This window comes from Dermochelys coriacea, chromosome 9 (genome assembly GCF_009764565.3).
Source record: "Dermochelys coriacea isolate rDerCor1 chromosome 9, rDerCor1.pri.v4, whole genome shotgun sequence".
Lineage (NCBI taxonomy): Eukaryota > Metazoa > Chordata > Testudines > Dermochelyidae > Dermochelys > Dermochelys coriacea.
Window position 1 is genome coordinate 73,256,680 of NC_050076.1, and position 17,972 is coordinate 73,274,651.

A 17,972-nucleotide genomic window follows, 5' to 3' on the forward strand; every position below is an offset into this window, starting at 1 on the left:
AAATTCTCTGAAATAAGGTGTGGATCTGATGTGCTGACACTGAGATGGGCTGAGCATAGATTTCTATTGCCAACTTTTTAGCTGTCAGTTCTAACTAGCTAAACTGGTGGGACCAAAGCCTACCAGCCACATTTGTTTATCTATTCTTTCTGAATATGTATTTTGCAGCAAATACTATCAGTAGTGGGGTGTGCGTATTCCCTGGACATCCGCTTTCTGGTGCGGGAAAGAATATGATTTTTTGTCTTACCACATAGACGCTGAAGCCAAGAGGGAATCAAATCTGGGAGAAACTAGTGGCACCATGTCCATGTGTGCAATTTCTTTTGTGATTCTATTGTCATGTAGTCTTAGAAATTAAATAATAGTCCTACCTACATGGCTTCTGTACTACTGTCCAAAACAAATTCTATCAGGAAACAAATTCCAGTTGCAATTTAAACATTTGTTTTCCAGGAATATTTACCCCCCAAAAAACTTTAATCACCCAGATGTTTGTGAAAAGAAAATATAAAAAGAATACAAAAATGGCAAATTGAAATTCAGATTCTAAATCACCAAAATGTTTGAAATTAATTTTTCCCACTATTGACTCTCATTTAATGGTAAGGCTAATTTGCTTTCCAGCACCAAAATGGCTCCCTTTCCTCAGTGGGTGATATGAAACATCAAATATATTTATGCAGTTGTTTCTCAAATACATATCCAGTTGTTTGGGATTTTTCTCACCTCTAGGTATGGGAAGTCAAGGGGGTAAAATTCTCATTGACTTCAGTGGGATCAGAGATAGATCAACACAGAGCTTTTGAAAGTCCAACCCTGTATTCTTTTTGGTGCAGTCAGAAAACAAATTACATTTCCAAAATAAAAAGGCTCCTTGGATGACATCATTAACTTATGGTGTGTATTTATTGTTAGAGAGTAATGAATGGTCTGATATGATATTGATTATGAAAATTAAAGTATGTAAGGGACCTCAGAGCATGGCATAGGTGTTTGTATATGCTTTATAAATAAATAAGTAATCCCTACCTCACATGTCAATGAAGATGCTAGAAAATAATCATGTGAAAAGTGAACAAAATGCCAAAGGAATTAAAAAATATTCCTCTAAAATGTAACAGAGATTGTTTTCCTACTTATATATTTGGTTTCCTTGTTAGACTTTATTTTGAAAGAGATGCCAGGGTCTTAATAAATTCAGATTATATCTGGCTCACCTGGGTATTTAATGTATTATGTGACATTGAAGACCTCTTTCCATCTTTGGAGATCTCTATAGTATTTCTAAACACTGTGCTTAACTTTGAATGCCCTTGCTCTTGTGGGTGTGACTTAGACCCCTGATATTATTGAACCCACAGTCGATTTTTTTGTCTGTGAATAAGATCTTTTTTTCTACTGATAGAAAACAAGACTATAAATCCCAGTGGTGGGACTTGAAAAATTGGGTTTGTGTGGTTAAAATCTTCGGAAAATTCTATAAAGCAGCATGAGACATTGTTCTATTCAATTTCTAGCTATTGATCCATCCAAATGCTTATTTGGAGATTGCCTTTACGGCTTTAGTTGAACATAAGAAATACTTTTCTCTTTAGAGATAGGGTGGGTGGGGATTTCATTTACAAGGGACACATATGATGTATACGGATTTCTCATGCTGAGGTCAATAAAGGAGTTTTGCCCTTGAAAAAAGTATTGTACACCTCCCAGCTGCAGAGCTTGCTTATGTGTTAATTGCAAAAAGGATGGTGAATAGCTGACAATTGAGAAGATAAATGCCTTGACTAGCAGAGGAAAATAGTTCTGATTAAAGATATGTCAAACAAGGCAGCCTGCTGGTATATCAGATGCCCTGTGAGAAAACTAACACTGGAATAGATTCAAAGCTGTAAGTGTCAGATTTTAGGCCAGAGGAGATTGAGACTGTCATAAAAAGAGAACTGTCTTTATGAAGGGATACATGAGTTGACCTAGTCTCACTGCATCCTTACAGGCTAACCCACAGGTAGAATGGATATTGGTCTCAAAAGAGGTGCCTACATTTGTTGCCCTCACAACAGAAACAGAAAGGTTGAGGCCTGTTTTCAGAAACAAAGAGCTAAAGGTAATCAGAACACAGGGGTATGCTACACATTGCCCTCATCTTCCTCCTTCCTCGGACATATATTTTCCTTTTTCTCTTTTATATCATTAAAATTATATTGAACTGTAATGATGAATCAATGCATACACAACTATCTATATATTTTTAACGCTGAGTATTCTGAGATTTTAATCCTAGCATTGAAACAGATTCTATAGAGTGCTTTTTAACAGAGCACATGAGCACTGTACGACAATGTCTAACACCATCAAATTGCTAAGGCAAAACTCAGGTTTAGCTCAGACATATCAAAGAAAAGGTACCTACATGTGACCTACATGAAAACCCTGAGCCAATCACCCCACACTTGCTAACTGTTACTAGCCCTCCATTCTTGTCCTGAGGATTCCTTCTGACACATTCTCTCCATCGGCTGCTCACTATGTCAGGGAGGACACTGCCATGTATGCCACAGCCTGCTGACAATCCCCATGGCAAAAAGACACCATGTGCACTTCTGCAGACACAACCTGTGTAACTCAGCATTGAAATGAGATATACATGATCTTTCAAAGTACACCTTTTGTCATATCACAGTGACATCTTCGGCAATATGCTCCAACTAATCCTTCCACCGTTCAATACAGATATACCTTAACACAGTGCAGTCAGTTGAAGTTGCATGCAGATAAATCTGTGGTGCACAACAAAAACAATGGCAGATTCTCTTAAAACTTCCACATGTCTATTTATTCTGATACCCCTCCCCATTACTAAGTCATTCTCAGTGGTTATTGCCTGCTCCAGGGGCAGATTTCAGTTTTCATTGCTGGGATGTTGTGTAACTTATCTGTATTTCCTGGTTTTCAGAGGTTTGTTAGCTATTCTCCATATTCTGAAAGGGCATGAGGCATCACTGGGCAACCTTAACCCTCCACTAACAAAGTTTTGGGGCATTTAATTGATAACTTTTCTGCTGGCCAATTCTTAGTTGTGTTAATGTTTCTACCCAAAATTTCTGGCCTTCACAGGTATTTTCAAGGTTATTTGATGTTGTATAGAATTGCATTACATTAAATTACAAACATGATGAAAATGCAGTATTGACTTAGGTGTTTCATATAGTCTATATTATTTTGTAAAGCAATATTGATTCATCTTCAGTTTGGAAGGTCAGCATAAAGTTTACAAAGAAAAATATATGAGGTTTGGCAATATTATATGGTGCTTGCATGTTAAAGTACTAAAATGTGAATATCTGCTATAGGAGCTTTTCTTAAAAAAAGCTTTAATATCCTCATCAACTCCAAGATGTATTCATTTGGTCTACATTTTGGCTTATAAAAATGAATATAATGATGCAATGATGATGATGATATTTTGCACTTCTAGCACATTTTCATCTGAAGAGCTCTGTGGGTACTGCTATCTATCCTTCAGGAGCAGAACACAGATTTCCTGACTCACAGCCTTCTGCTCTATGCATCTGACCACAGACGCTCTGAATAATACTTTACTCTTCCACAATATCTAGAATCTTGAAACACTTTATAACCTTGAATGAATGTTGCTTCAGCACATCTGCTTGAGGTAGGTAAATATTAATAACCCTCTCTAGAGGGAGATAATGAAAAACAGCAGAATTAAGTGACATGCCTAAGATCGCATAGGAAGTCTGTGGTGGCAGAACCAAAAATAGAACCCACAATTCTCAAATACTGTTCCTGTACTGTGACTGCAAAACTATTCTTCCAATGCTTTACAACATTAATTGAACAATTCTGTAATGTGATATTCTGAGCATTACTGTAATTTATAGGAATCTCACTCTGTCACTGTTGCATTAAGACTAAGTAGGCCTGATTGAGGAAAGCACTTAATCAGGTCTTTTAAGTCCTATTGACCTTCAGTTTAACTCAAAGCACCATCGTGAGTGGGTATGCTTTCCTGAATTGGTGCCTATGTAAGGTTGCGGACTGGCATTAGAGAACTAGATGGAGTATCTAGTTTAAGGGAGGAGTGCTGGTCTTGTGGTACAGGCACAGGACACGGACTTAGGACAACCCTAAGTTATTTTCCTATCTTTGTCACTTGCTTCCTTTGTGATTGTAGCTCAAGCCAAGTAGATTACTCACACATTACCCCTACACCTTATATCATATAGTAAAATTGTCTGATATGTAGTGGGGAAAAAACTGTATTGGCTGTGATGGCTCTCCTAAATGAGAAAAAAAAGAACATTACCATGACTATTTTTAGTTGACCAAGTTTTTGAGAAAGCAGGAGAAAGGTCACACAGGTTCTTCTTTTACTTGCTTGTGCAAATTTTTTCTAACACTCATGTAACTATCATACCACATGGCTGAGAAATTCTGCAGGCAAGAAAAAGAAAAACAGAAAAAAGAAAAAAAAGAACATTACCATGACTATTTTTAGTTGACCAAGTTTTTGAGAAAGCAGGAGAAAGATCACACAGGTTCTTCTTTTACTTGCTTGTGCAAATTTTTTCTAACACTCATGTAACTATCATACCACATGGCTGAGAAATTCTGCAGGCAAGAAAACATGGTCAATTAAGTTTAATTTCCATGACATTTTGTGTTCATGTAGACATTAAGAAATGTAATTTGTTTGAATCCTGCAGTTTGTTATTAAAATGTTAATTACTTTTATATATTAGCATTCTCCTAGACCTCCAGCACTTGATTTATAAAATTGATAATATATTTTTGCTGTGAAAAAGAGAGTATATTTAGCTTTATTTTTAATTATCATTTTAGATTTTTTTGTCTTTTATATTATTTTCACATTATAGTATATACAATATATGCAACAAAATCCTGTGGTAAATCTTATCGTCTTCAACAAACAAGCAAGATACCCTTTCAGAAACAAAAAAGTAAAGCTCACCTTGACAGATTAGGAAAGAATATTGTTTCAATCTGTGCTAAATTAGCAATAGCATTTTTTCACCTTCCCAGGAAAAGCTGGATGTTCTTGAATGCTTCTACAGTCATGTTTTGCTGTGACAACTTCTGGCAAAATACATTGTGAGAGGAGTCTTCTAGCAGGACTCAGTTTCATGAAGAACATTGTCATAGAATCAGGAAGTGTTTGCCTGGACCTTCAGTATGTTACAGAGTATAAGTAAGGTTGTACAATCTTGCAATAATCCAGACATGTAAACCCTTGTCTGTAGTCCTATCCATCATGTAAGAGGAGGGGGCAGGGATCTTAGCTGCAGAGACAGATTATGGTACATATTGCATAGGAGGTAGGGCTAAATCTGGATTTCCTTTTGATTGTTTGGGTCTGCACAATTATTGCTGGGTACTGCCAGACAATGGTGTTAGTTTTTCCAGCCATGTGTTTGGTATGTTAATTAGGGCATGTCTACACTTGCAAAGTTACAGCACTGGCAGTTACAGTGCCACTCAGAGAGCGCCGAAAGAAAACCGCTGTTGTGTGTTCACACTGACAGCTGCCTGTGCAATAGCATGTTCACAGTTCCAGCGCTATTCGGAGCGGTGCACTCTGGGCAGCTATCCCAAAGAGCACCTCTTTCTCTTTTGCCGCTAAGACTTGTGGGAAGGCGGAAGGGGTCGCGGGGCAGCCTGAGTCCCCCGTGATGGATTGCTCTGCATCCCAGCAATCCCTGTGTTTCCGTCCACATCTGGCACCATCTTTCAATGGTTTGTATGCTGCACGCCCTGCCTGGCCACTTTCGGGCTGAAGGAATGGATCCCGAGCTGTTGACCAGTATGCTGCTCGCACTGACCAACACGTCACAAGTGGCAGTGGAGTTATTCCTTAAACTACAAAGGCAAGAGGAGTGCAACATTGATCTTGCCACACATACAAGCTATGACATGAGATTGCTTGTGACCACAGTGGGCTTTTGAGCTAGGGAAACAAACACTGAGTGGTAGGATCACATCATGATGCACGTCTGGGATGACAAGCAGTGGCTTCAGAACTTTCGCATGAGGAAAGCCACATTCATGGGACTGTGTGATGAGCTCGCCCCAGCCCTGCGGCACAAGGAAACGAGAATAAGAGCAGCCCCATTGCTGGAGAAGCATGTGGAGATTACACTTGTCAAGGTTCCTTCCCCACTCTGAACTCTAGAGTACAGATGTGGGGACCTGCATGAAAACTTCCTAAGCTTACTTTTACCAGCTTAGGTTAAAACTTCCCCAAGGTACAAACTATTTTACCTTTTGCCCTGGGACTTTCGCTGCCACCACCAAACATCTAACACCGGTTACTGGGAACAAGTCTGTTTGGAAACGTCTTTCCCCCAAAAATCCTCCCAAATCTTACATCCCCTTTCCTGGGGAAGGTTTGATAAAAAATCCTCACCAATTTGCATAGGTGACCACAGACCCAAACCCTTGGATCTTAAGAACAATGAAAAAGCATTCAGTTTCTTAAAAGAAAAATTTTAATAGAAGAAAAAAATAAAAAGAATCACCTCTGTAAAATCAGGATGGTAAATACCTTACAGGGTAATTAGATTCAAAACATAGAGAATCCCTCTAGGCAAAACCTTAAGTTACAAAAAGACACAAAAACAGGAATATCCTTCCATTCAGCACAGCTTATTTTCTCAGCCATTTAAAGAAATCAGAATCTAATGAATATCTAGCTAGATTACTTACCAAGTTCTAAGCCTCCATTCCTGTTCTGTCCCCTGCAAAAGCATCACACAGACTGAGAGAGAGAGGCTTTGTTTCTCCCTCTCCCCAGCTTTTGAAACTATCTTGTCTCGTCACTGGTCATTTTGGTCAGGTGCCAGCGAGGTTATCCTAGCTTCTTAACCCTTTATAGGTGAAAGGGTTTTTCCTTTGGCCAGGAGGTATTTTAAAGGTGTTTATCCTTCCCTTTATATTTATGACAACACTGTGGAAGTTGGCTACTCCAGACTGCTTCCGATCAGTTGCTAACCAGTTCGGAGTGGGAAAGTTGAGTGTTGGACTTGTGTTGATGGAAATGTGCAGGGCCATTATTCGCATCCTGCTTTGAAACACCCTGACTCTGGGCAACGTGCATGACATTGTGGATGGCTTTGCACAAATGAGCTTCCCTAACTGCAGAGGGGTAATCGATGGCATGCATATTCCAATTCTGGCAACAGATCATCTAGCCACCGAGTACATTAATCACAAAGTATATTTCTCAAAGGTTCTGCAGGTGCTTGTGGATCACTGTGGGTGTTTCACAGACATTAATGCGGGCTGGTCTAGAAAAGAGCATGACACACACATCTTTCGGAACACTGACCTGTTCAAGAAATTGCAAGCAGATATTTTCTTCCCTTACCAGAAGATCACTATAGGGAAGTTGAAATGCTCATTGTGATCCTGGGAGACCCCACCTACCTCATAATGCCATGGCTTATGAAGCCATACACGGGCAACTTGACAGCAGCAAGGAGTGGTTCAACAACAGGCTGAGTAAGTGCAGAATGACTGTGAAGTGTGCATTTGGCCATTTAAATGCCCGCTGGTGATGCCTGTATAGGAAGTTGGACATGGCCGATAACAATATTCCTATGCTTATAGCCACGTGCTGTACTCTCCATAATATTTGTGAAGGGAAGGGTGAAAGCTTCAGGGGCTGGGGATGAGGGGTTTGGGATGTGGGAGGGGCTCAGTGCTAGGACAGAGAGTTGGGGTGCGGGGGGCAGGGCTCTGGCTGGGGGGCCAGACTGTGGGGTGGGGCAGGGCAAGGGATGAGGAGTTTGGGGTGCAGACAGGCTACCCCGGGGCTGGGACCAGAGAGGAGGCCTCCCCCGCCAGCAGCAGTGAGCGCTGAGGGAGGGGGCCCCCCTCTCCCCCCCTGCCCCTCCGGCTGCACACTCATCTCTCACCACTGTCACTGAACATGCTCCTGCGGATGGTGGGGGGGGAGGGGCATATGCTGGTGGAGGGTCCCACCAGAAAAGGGAAGGATTCGAGGCAGAAGGGCGGGGGCAGGGTCAGCCTGTCCTGGCACTAGTGAATAGGGGCACTAGGACCCTGCAGCAGCAGTTAATTCCAGGAGCCAGCAGAGCAGAGCACAGCATGCCTCTGCCGGGGGCAGCCACCGGCTTGAGGCAGGGATGCTCTGGGGCCTGGAAAGCGCACGGGGGCAGCAAGTGGGGGCTAAGGGACACTCGGGGGAGGCACACGGGGGCAGCAGGCGGGGCCAGGGGAGAGACCTGGCCGCAAACATTGATGGAGCTGTCCCCCGGGTCCTGAATATTGCTGGAGCCCGGGCACCACGGGCCCATATAACTCACTGCCCCTGAGTACGCGTTAGTACCTGTAGTTTAGAGTAGTGTTAGTTTATCAGGGTAGAGCTCAGTGTGCTAATGTTCACACAACTGAGTGGAATATAGATCTGCACCCACATCTTGAAGAACAACAGTTACAGAACAAATAATTGTTTTTTTTTATATCCACACTTTCCTGTGCATGTCTCATTCCCTGCTGCGTCTGAATCAATGTTTTGTTTCTTTTTACTAAGAAGGGTTTCTAGATCAGTTTGAAGTCCTGGAGTTTCTTACATGATTTGTGGGTTACAGTCTCTAAGGGAACAGTTCACCCAACTTGATGGATAGAAGTGGAGTTTATGTACTAAAAAGGGCAGGGGGATGGGAGCAATGTTCTCTAATTTTTGACAGGCCATGTGCAGAAAAAATTTCTTCTGTGCAAATGTTTGTGCTTCTGTGCAAATTTTTGTGTGCGCGGTGTTCCGCCATGTGCGCGGGGTTTAGCATCTGTGTGCGTGCACACAAGCACACAGCTTAGAGGGAACAGTAGATGGGAGGGGGAGTGCCAAGTGAGGTACTCTTTGGATCTCATGTTCTTAGTAAAGGAAGAAGTTAAAGTAGTTATAGAAAAAGACAGATGTTTTGATTAGATAATCGTTAGGTACAACATTCATAGGGTTTACTGTAGCTTTTGTGTTGTTACTGATGGGACATTTCATTATTTGATTTCAGTGTATCACTGTTACCTCTTGCATCTTACTAGATAGGTATTTTTGTTAGTGCCCTATACACATATTCTGACAGCATACAAAGTTAGTTTCACTAACCGTATGATTTCATTTCCAGGGTATTATTTACGAGTTACAAGATAAGCATTTTCAATGCACACTTAAATGATTCACTGTAGCATATTGTATAATTTCAAAATTATGCTATATTTCATATGTAGTTCAACATATGCTTGTGTTTGATCATTCAGAAAACAATCATTTCTGGGATTCAGCTACAGCATTCCTAGGCAATATACTGTACAGTAACTCCTTGCTTAACATTGTAGTTATGTTCTTGAAAAATGTGACTTTAAGCGAAACAATGTTAAGCGAATCCAATTTCCCTATAAGAATTAATGTAAATGGGGGGGGGTAGGTTCCAGGGGAAAAATTTTTTGCCAGACAAAAGACATTATATACATATGCAGTATAAGTTTTAAACAAGTTTTAATCAGGACTGTCTGCTCATGAGTTTCTCCTAAAGCAACCATGTTTATGTGAGGTGGGATATTTCCCAGGGAATGCCTTGCTGCTAAATGATGAACTAGCACTCGGCTGAGCCCTCAAGGGTTAACACATCATTGTTAGTGTAGCCTCCCACTCTACAGGCAGCACCGAAGGAGGCAGGAGGGAGGAGACACAACAGTCGCATGGCAGTGGCTGTAAACACTTACCAGCGGAAACTGAATGTGATGATGAACCCATGCTATCCCACTGGAGCGTACCACTCCCTCCTCCGGATGGCTCATGCATGGCTGCACTGGCACCAACTTTCCAAAGTGCCAAGGGGTGCTTAACCCCCACCCAGCTCTGTCCTAGGCCCTCCCTCACTCCACCCTTCCCTCCGAGCGCACCACATCCTCGCTACTCCCCTCTCCCTCCCCTTGCCTACCCACCCACAGCAATCAGCTGTTTCGCGGCATTCAGGAGGCTCAGGGGGTGAGGAGCGAGGACTCAGAATGCAGCCTTCTCCCTTCCTCCCATGCCTCCCTCCTGCAGCAATCAACTATTTTGCAGCATTCAGGAGGCTTGAGGGGATGGGAGAGGAGAGAGGACACGGCATGCAGCCTCCCTGCACCTCCCACCCACAGAAATCAGCTGTCTGTTTCTCAGTGTTCAGGAGGCTCTAGGGGGAGGGAGGAGGACACAGCACGCAGGCTCCCCACTCCCTCCCCACACCTACCACCCACAGCAATCAGCTGTTTCTCAGCATTCAGAAGGCTCTGGGGGACAACAGGAAGGCTGCGTGCCATGTCCTCACTCCCCAGCCTCCTGAATGCTGCAAAACAGCTGAGTGCTGCAGGCGGATGGCAGAGGGAGGGACGGGGAGTTACTGAATCATGGGGCCCATCGGCGGGCGGGAGGTGCAGGAGGAGGTGGAAGGGAGCTGATGGTGGGCTGCTGGTCCACCCTAGTTCCAAGCCCCCCCACTCACTAGCAGACAGCAGCCACACAATGTTATAAGCAAATATTGTGCAACTTTAAATGAGTGTGTTCTCAAATAGATCCGTGATGTAACAACGAAGCAACATTAACTGGGATGAGGTTTAATCTTTCTCTATCCAGATATTTCCCAGCTGGTGACAGATTTAAGGCAACCTACTATTTCATGTGTCATCCTATGAAAGAGAAATAAGCTTCTGTGCTAAGGATTTTTTTGAAATCACTGTAATTAAGACATATTGGGCAAGTATGAGTGCAGTTTGGCTGTATTGCCTTACCCCGGCCTACACTAGGCATTGAGGTCGAATTTAGCAGCGTTAAATCGATTTAACCCTGCACCCATCCACATGACAAAGCCCTTTTTTCGACTTAAAGGGCTCTCAAAATCGATTTCCTTACTCCACCCCCGACAAGGGGATGAGCTCTGAAATTGGTCTTGCTGGGTCGAATTTGGTGTACTGTGGATGCAATTAGATGGTATTGGCCTCCGGGAGCTATCCCAGAGTGCTCCATTTTGACCGCTTTGGACAGCACTCTCAACTCAGATGCACTGACCAGGTAGACAGGAAAAGGCCTGCGAACTTTTGAATTTCAATTTCCTGTTTGGCCAGTGTGGCAAGTTGCAGGTGACCATGCAGAGCTCATCAGCAGAGGTGATCATGATGGAGTCCCAGAATCGCAAAAGAGCTCCAGCATGGACCAAACGGGAGGTAGGGGATCTGATCGCTATATGGGGAGAGGAATCTGTGCTATCAGAATTACGTTCCAGTTTTCGAAATGCCAAAACATTTGTGAAAATCTTTCAGGGCATGAAGGACAGAGGCCATAACAGGGACCCGAAGCAGTGCCGCGTGAAACTTAAGTAGCTGGGGCAAGCCTACCAGAAAACCAGAGAGGCGAACGGCCGCTCCGGGTCAGAGCCCCAAACATGCCGCTTCTATGATGAGCTGCATGCCATTTTAGGGGGTTCAGCCACCACTTCCCCAGCCGTGTTGTTTGACTCCTTCAATGGAGATGGAGGTAACACAGAAGAAGGTTTCGGGGATGAGGAAGACGATGAGGAGGAGGCTGTAGATAGCTCACAACAAACAAGTGGAGAAACCGGTTTTCCCGACAGCCAGGAACTGTTTCTCACCCTGGACTTGGAGCCAGTACCCCCCGAACCCACCCAAGGCTGCCTCCCAGACCCACCAGGCAGAGAAAGGACCTCTGGTGAGTGTACCTTTTAAAACACTATACAAGATTTAAAAGCCAGCATGTTTAATGATTAATTTGCCCTGGCATTCATGGCTCTCCTGGATATACTCCCAAAGCCTTTGCAAAAGGTTTCTGGGGAGGGCAACCTTATTCCATCCACCATGGAAGGACACTTTACCACTCCAGGCCAGTAGCACATACTAGGGAATCATTGTAGAACAAAGCATTGCAGTGTATGTTTGCTGGCATTCAAACAACATCCGTTCTTTATCTCTCTGTGTTATCCTCAGGACAGTGATATCATTCCTGGTCACCTGGTTGAAATAGGATGCATTTCTTAAGGGGACATTCAGAGATGCCCATTCCTGCTGGACTGTTTGCCTGTGGCTGAACAGAAATGTTCCCCACTGTTAGCCACGCGGGGGGGGGAGGCAAAATGCGACCTTGTAACGAAAGCACATGTGCTATGCATGTAATGTTTACAGCAAGGTTTACCGTGAAAGAGTGTACCCATTGTTCTATAAAATGTGTCTTTTTAAATACCACTGTCCCTTTTTTTTTCTCCACCAGCTACATGTGTTTCAAGGATCACAGGATCTTCTCCTTCCCAGAGGCTAGCGAAGATTAGAAGGCGAAAAAAACACACTTGCGATGAAATGGTCTCTGAGCTCATGCTGTCCTCCCACACTGACAGAGCACAGGCAAATGCGTGGAGGCAGACAATGTCGGAGTGCAGGAAAGCACAAAATGACCAGGAAGAGAGGTGGCAGACTGAAAAGAGTAAGTGGCGGGCTGAAGAGAGGGCTGAAGCTGAAAGGTGGCGGCAGCATGATGAGAGGAAGCAGGATTCAATGCTGAGGCTGCTGGAGGATCAAACTAATATGATCCGGCGTATGGTTGAGCTGCAGGAAAGACAGCAGGAGCACAGACCGCCGCTACAGCCCCTGTGTAACCAACTGCCCTCCTCCCCAAGTTCCATAGCTTCCTCACCCCGATGCCCATGAACGCGTTGAGGGGGGGCCTCCGGCCACCCAGCCACTCCATCCCAGAGGATTGCCCAAGTAACAGAAGGCTGGCATTCAATAAGTTTTAAACTTTTAAACTTTTAAAGTGCTGTGTGGCTTGTCCTTCCCTCCTCCACCACCCCTCCTGGGCTACCTTGGTAATTATCCCCCTATTTGTGTGATGAATTAATAAAGAATGCATGAATGTGAAGCAACAATGACTTTATTGCCTCTGCAAGCGGTGATCGAAGGGAGGTAGGGAGGGTTGTTATCTTACAGGGAAGTAGAGTGAACCAAGAGGCGGGGGGTTTCATCAAGGAGAAACAAACAGAACTTTCCCACCGTAGCCTGGCCAGTCATGAAACTGGTTTTCAAAGCTTCTCTGATGCGCACTGCGCCCTCTTGTGCTCTTCTAACCACCCTGGTGTCTGGCTGTGCGTAACCAGCAGCCAGGTGATTTGCCTCAACCTCCCACTCCACCATAAATATCTCCCCCTTACTCTGACAGATATTGTGGAGCGCACAGCAAGCAGTAATAACAGTGGGAATATTGGTTTCGCTGAGGTCTAACCGAGTCAGTAAACTGCTCCAGCGCGCTTTTAAAAGTCCAAATGCACATTCTACCACCATTCTGCACTTGCTCAGCCTGTAGTTGAACAGCTCCTGACTACTTTCCAGGCTGCCTACGTATTGCTTCATGAGCCGTGGCATTAAGGGGTAGGCTGGGTTCCCAGGGATTACTATAGACATTTCAACATCCCCAATGGTTATTTTCTGGTCTGGGAAGAAAGTCCCTTCCTGCAGCTTTTGAAACAGACCAGAGTTCCTGAAGATGCGAACGTCATGTACCTTTCCCGGCCATCCACGTTGATGTTGGTGAAATGTCCCTTGTGATCCACCAGTGCTTGCAGCACTATTGAAAAGTACCCCTTGCGGTTTATGTACTTGCTGGCTTGGTGCTCCGGTGCCAAGATAGGGATATGGGTTCCATCTATGGCCCCACCACAGTTAGGGAATCCCATTGCAACGAAGCTATCCACTATGACCTGCACATTTCCCAGGGTCACTACCCTTGATATGAGCAGATCTTTGATTGCGTTGGCTACTTGCATCATAGCAGCCCCCACAGTAGATTTGCCCACTCCAAATTGATTCCCAACTGACCAGTAGCTGTCTGGCATTGCAAGCTTCCAGAGGTCTATCGCCACTCGCTTGTGAACTGTGAGGGCTGCTCTCATCTTGGTATTCTTGCGCTTTGGAGCAAGGGAAAGCAATTCACAAAGTTCCATGAAAGTGCCCTTACGCATGTGAAAGTTTCGCAGCCAGTGGGAATCATCCCTGACCTGCAACACTATGTGGTCCCACCAGTCTGTGCTTGTTTCCCGGGCCCAGAATCAGCATTCCACCACATGAGCATGCCCCATTAGCACCATGATGCCCACATTGCCAGGGCCCGTGCTTTGAGAGAAGTCTGTGTCCATGTCCTCATCACTCTCGTAAGCATGCTGACATAGCCTACTCGCCTGGTTTCGCTTTGCCAGGTTCTGGTGCTGCATATACTGCTGGATAATGCGTGTGGTGTTTAATGTGCTCCTAATTGCCAAAGTGATCTGAGCAGGCTCCATGCTTGCAGTGGTATGGTGTCTGCACAGAAAAAAGGCGCGGAACGATTTTCTGCTCTTGCCCTGATGGAGGGAGGGGCAACTGATTACAGGGCTTAGAGGGTTGGCTTACAGGGAATTAAAATCAACAAAGGGGGTGGCTTTGCGAGAAACTGAATGGCCGCCTCAAGAATAGAACTCGAAACCTCAAGGACAGAACTCAAAACTGGGTTTAGCAGGCCGTTGATTTCACAGAGGGAGGGAGGGAGGGATGTAGGAGAAAATGAATACAAAACAGATCTGGTCTATTTCTTGTTTTGAGCCACTTCATCTATCTTTATACATCTTGCTGGCAGCAGACTGTGCAGTACGACCGCTAGCCATCGTCATCTCCTGGGTGCTCGGCAGAAAACGGTCCAGTATGACAACTGGCCATCGTCTTCTGCTAGCTGCAGATTAAAAGACAGTGCACTGCCGGTAGGACTCAATCGCCATGAGACGAAACATGTCTGCCCTTGCTTTTATGGAGGAAGGGAGGGAACGGGGACCTGATGATATGTACCCAGAACCACCCGCAACAATGTTTTAACCCCATCAGGCACTGGGATTTCTACCCAGAGTTCAAATGGGTGGTGGAGACTGTGGGAACTGTGGGATAGCTACCCACAGTGCAATGCTCCAGAAGTCGACAGTTGCCTCTGTATTGTGGACACACTCCACCGACTACATGCACTTAGAGCATTTTTGTGGGGATACACACAATCGACTAAATAAAAACCCTTTCTACAAAACCGACTTCTATAAATTCAACCTAATTTCATAGTGTAGACATACCCTTAGACTCTAAGGCTTAGAGAATGCACGGGTGGGGCACATGTGGACAAGCTCACTTGGAACCCAGTCCTCCAAGGTTCTGAATTCCCCTGAGAGGTGTTGCACATTCACAATAATAATTGAAGCCAAAGCGACTGGAGCATAATTAATTCCTCTCGCAGAAACTTAGCACTTTACAGCGTGGAGCCTTGGTTTGCTTTTTTTTTTTTTTTTATGAGCCTCTGTGTGAAAATGTATCCTCAGCTGAAACCCATTTTAAGTTCCAGGGTTCTAACATATGATTCAGAGAAAAGCCAGAAATAGACTTGTGGTGGTGTGGTCTTTGCAATTTCTCAGTCTAAGCTCCAGCAATACTTTTGTTCAACACAAAACTTACCAAACGTAGAACTTGAACATCCCCAGCAGAAAACAAGGAGTATATAAAAGCTTCATATAAATCTTACACTGGTTTAACAGGAGCACAAATATGAATTTTGAGGAAAGAGGGACAAGCATGAAATAGACCAATCTATCTGTCCCATGGTAGTTGCCCCTGAAGGGGACAGGCAGTTGCCCTATCTGTGTCAGATTCTGCTGAAAAGAAAACCTCCCCCAGATCCACCTGTGGATTGTTAATTACTTAACTGGGGTGCTACTAGAGCAAGGGTGGGCAAACTTTTTGGCCCAAGGACCACATTGGGGTTGTGAAACTGTATGGAGGCCTCCCCAAACAGCCTGCCCCCTGCCCCTATCTGCCCCCTCCCACTTTCCGCCCCCCTGACTGCCCCCCTCAGAGCCCCTGACCTATCCAACCTCCCCCGCTCCTTGTCTCCTGACCACCCCCTCCCAGAACCCCTGCCCCTAACAGCCCCCCCAGGACCCCACCCCCTATCCAACCCCCCCCGATCCCCGTCCCCTGACTGCCCCGACCACTGTCTACACCCCCACCCCTGACAGCCCCCCAGGACTCCGGCCCCCTATCCAACCACCCCTGTTCCCAGTCCCCTGACGCCCCCATCTCTGCCCCATCCAACCGCCCCCTGCTTCCTGTCCCCTGACTGGCCTCTGGGACTCCCTCCCCCTTATCCAATCCCCTTGCTCCCCACCCCCTTACCATAGCTCAGAGTGGCAGGAGCTCGCAGCTGCGCGGCCCAGCCAGAGCCAGCCACACCGCCCAGAGTGCTGGCAGCATGGTAAGGTGAGGTTGCGGGGGCGGGGGGACAGCAGGGAAGGGGCCTCCCTGTCCAGGAGCTCAAGGGCCAGGCAGGACAGTCCTGCGGGCTGGATGTGGCCCACGGGCCATAGTTTGCCCACCTCTGTACTAGAGTCTGGCTCAGCAAAGAGTGATGGGGGAAGAGTGGCATGTATCTGAATCTCCAGCAGAGGCTCAAGCCCCAAGCAGGGAATTCAGCCTGAGGGTGTTCCGTGGACAGTGGGGCAAGACATAAGATTGATTATCCCAGAGACCAAGAGTTTCTGATGGAGTAGCTGACTAAAGTGTTTGTTTGTTTTCATATTGTCCTTCTCTGATAAATAAAATGGTAACCTCCAAAGAGGGTACACTGTAATACTAGAAAGGGCTGCTTGGATTTGTTTATACCCCCGATGAAGGGAACCTGAGGCTGGAGCACACCTGCGGCACCACACCTAGCTGCAGGGGGGCATGCCAGTGTGATCTCCATGCCATTACAGCATCCAAATTATATAAGGAACTGGGCATTTTGGATCTGTTGGCATCATATGCTTGTTATTACTTCATGATATACAGTTAGACCTTTGTAAGTGGGTTAAATGAGTTCTTATTTTGACTCAGCTTCTCTTTGCATGTTAGTTTGATTCAAATATCAGTTGTATTCTTTCTGCAATAGAAACATTAAGGTTAATTTGTTACCTAATGAAAGTGTGTAATTGCCTATGCAAGAATATATATCATCTTGTTTGACAATGCATGTATCAAGGACTTAAAATGTAAATATGTGGTGTTAGGTATTCTTTAAGTGCACTATTTAATTATTCGCTTAGACCTTAATGATTAGTAATGTCTAAAGTAATGTTTTTACAGTACTTGAGGTTTTAGATGAGCTTGTAATGTCTTTCACTCTGAGTTAATATAACTTATGCAATATTCATATGGGATGATGCCAGAATATCGATCATATTAAAATCTAACCTGTGTAACAATGGACTAATAAGTGACTTTATATGCAAAACCTACCTTGTGTTCCTGTGTTTCTTTGAACTACTCTGTTTATTAGTTGTGTTCTAGAGTGCCCAGGGTGTATCTAAAATGTATTATTCCCAAATAAATATTGTACATTCTTCCCATTGTTTCACAAACAGAATATAGGAAAATAAAATGGTTCTTTTTCGGAAAGGAAGAATTTCAATTCTAAGTTTTCTTTTGGGAAACCGGAGTTTCCCTTAGTTAGAACACTACTTTTTTGCTATTAGTTTTCATATGTCATTAAATTGTTATTTAGCAATGTTCATGTTGCAAAGCAAACCCCAATCAATGGGATGATTACCTCTATGACAATTTCTATTAAACTTAGTATAGTAGCAATGGCCTATTGTAATGCTCCCCTGCTGTTACAGAATTCCTATTTAATGAGACTTAAGTGAAAAATCAAGTCTGATGAAAGATGCCAGTTACAGTAAGCTGCACTGTTGCATTTTTTAATGAGTATGCATATTAAGCACCACATACTCTATAACAAATTTTCTGTGTTGAAAGCCAGATTTTGGTTTTGTCCATGAGTAATTCTGTAGAATTATCACAAGAAACCATTTGAATATGTTCAT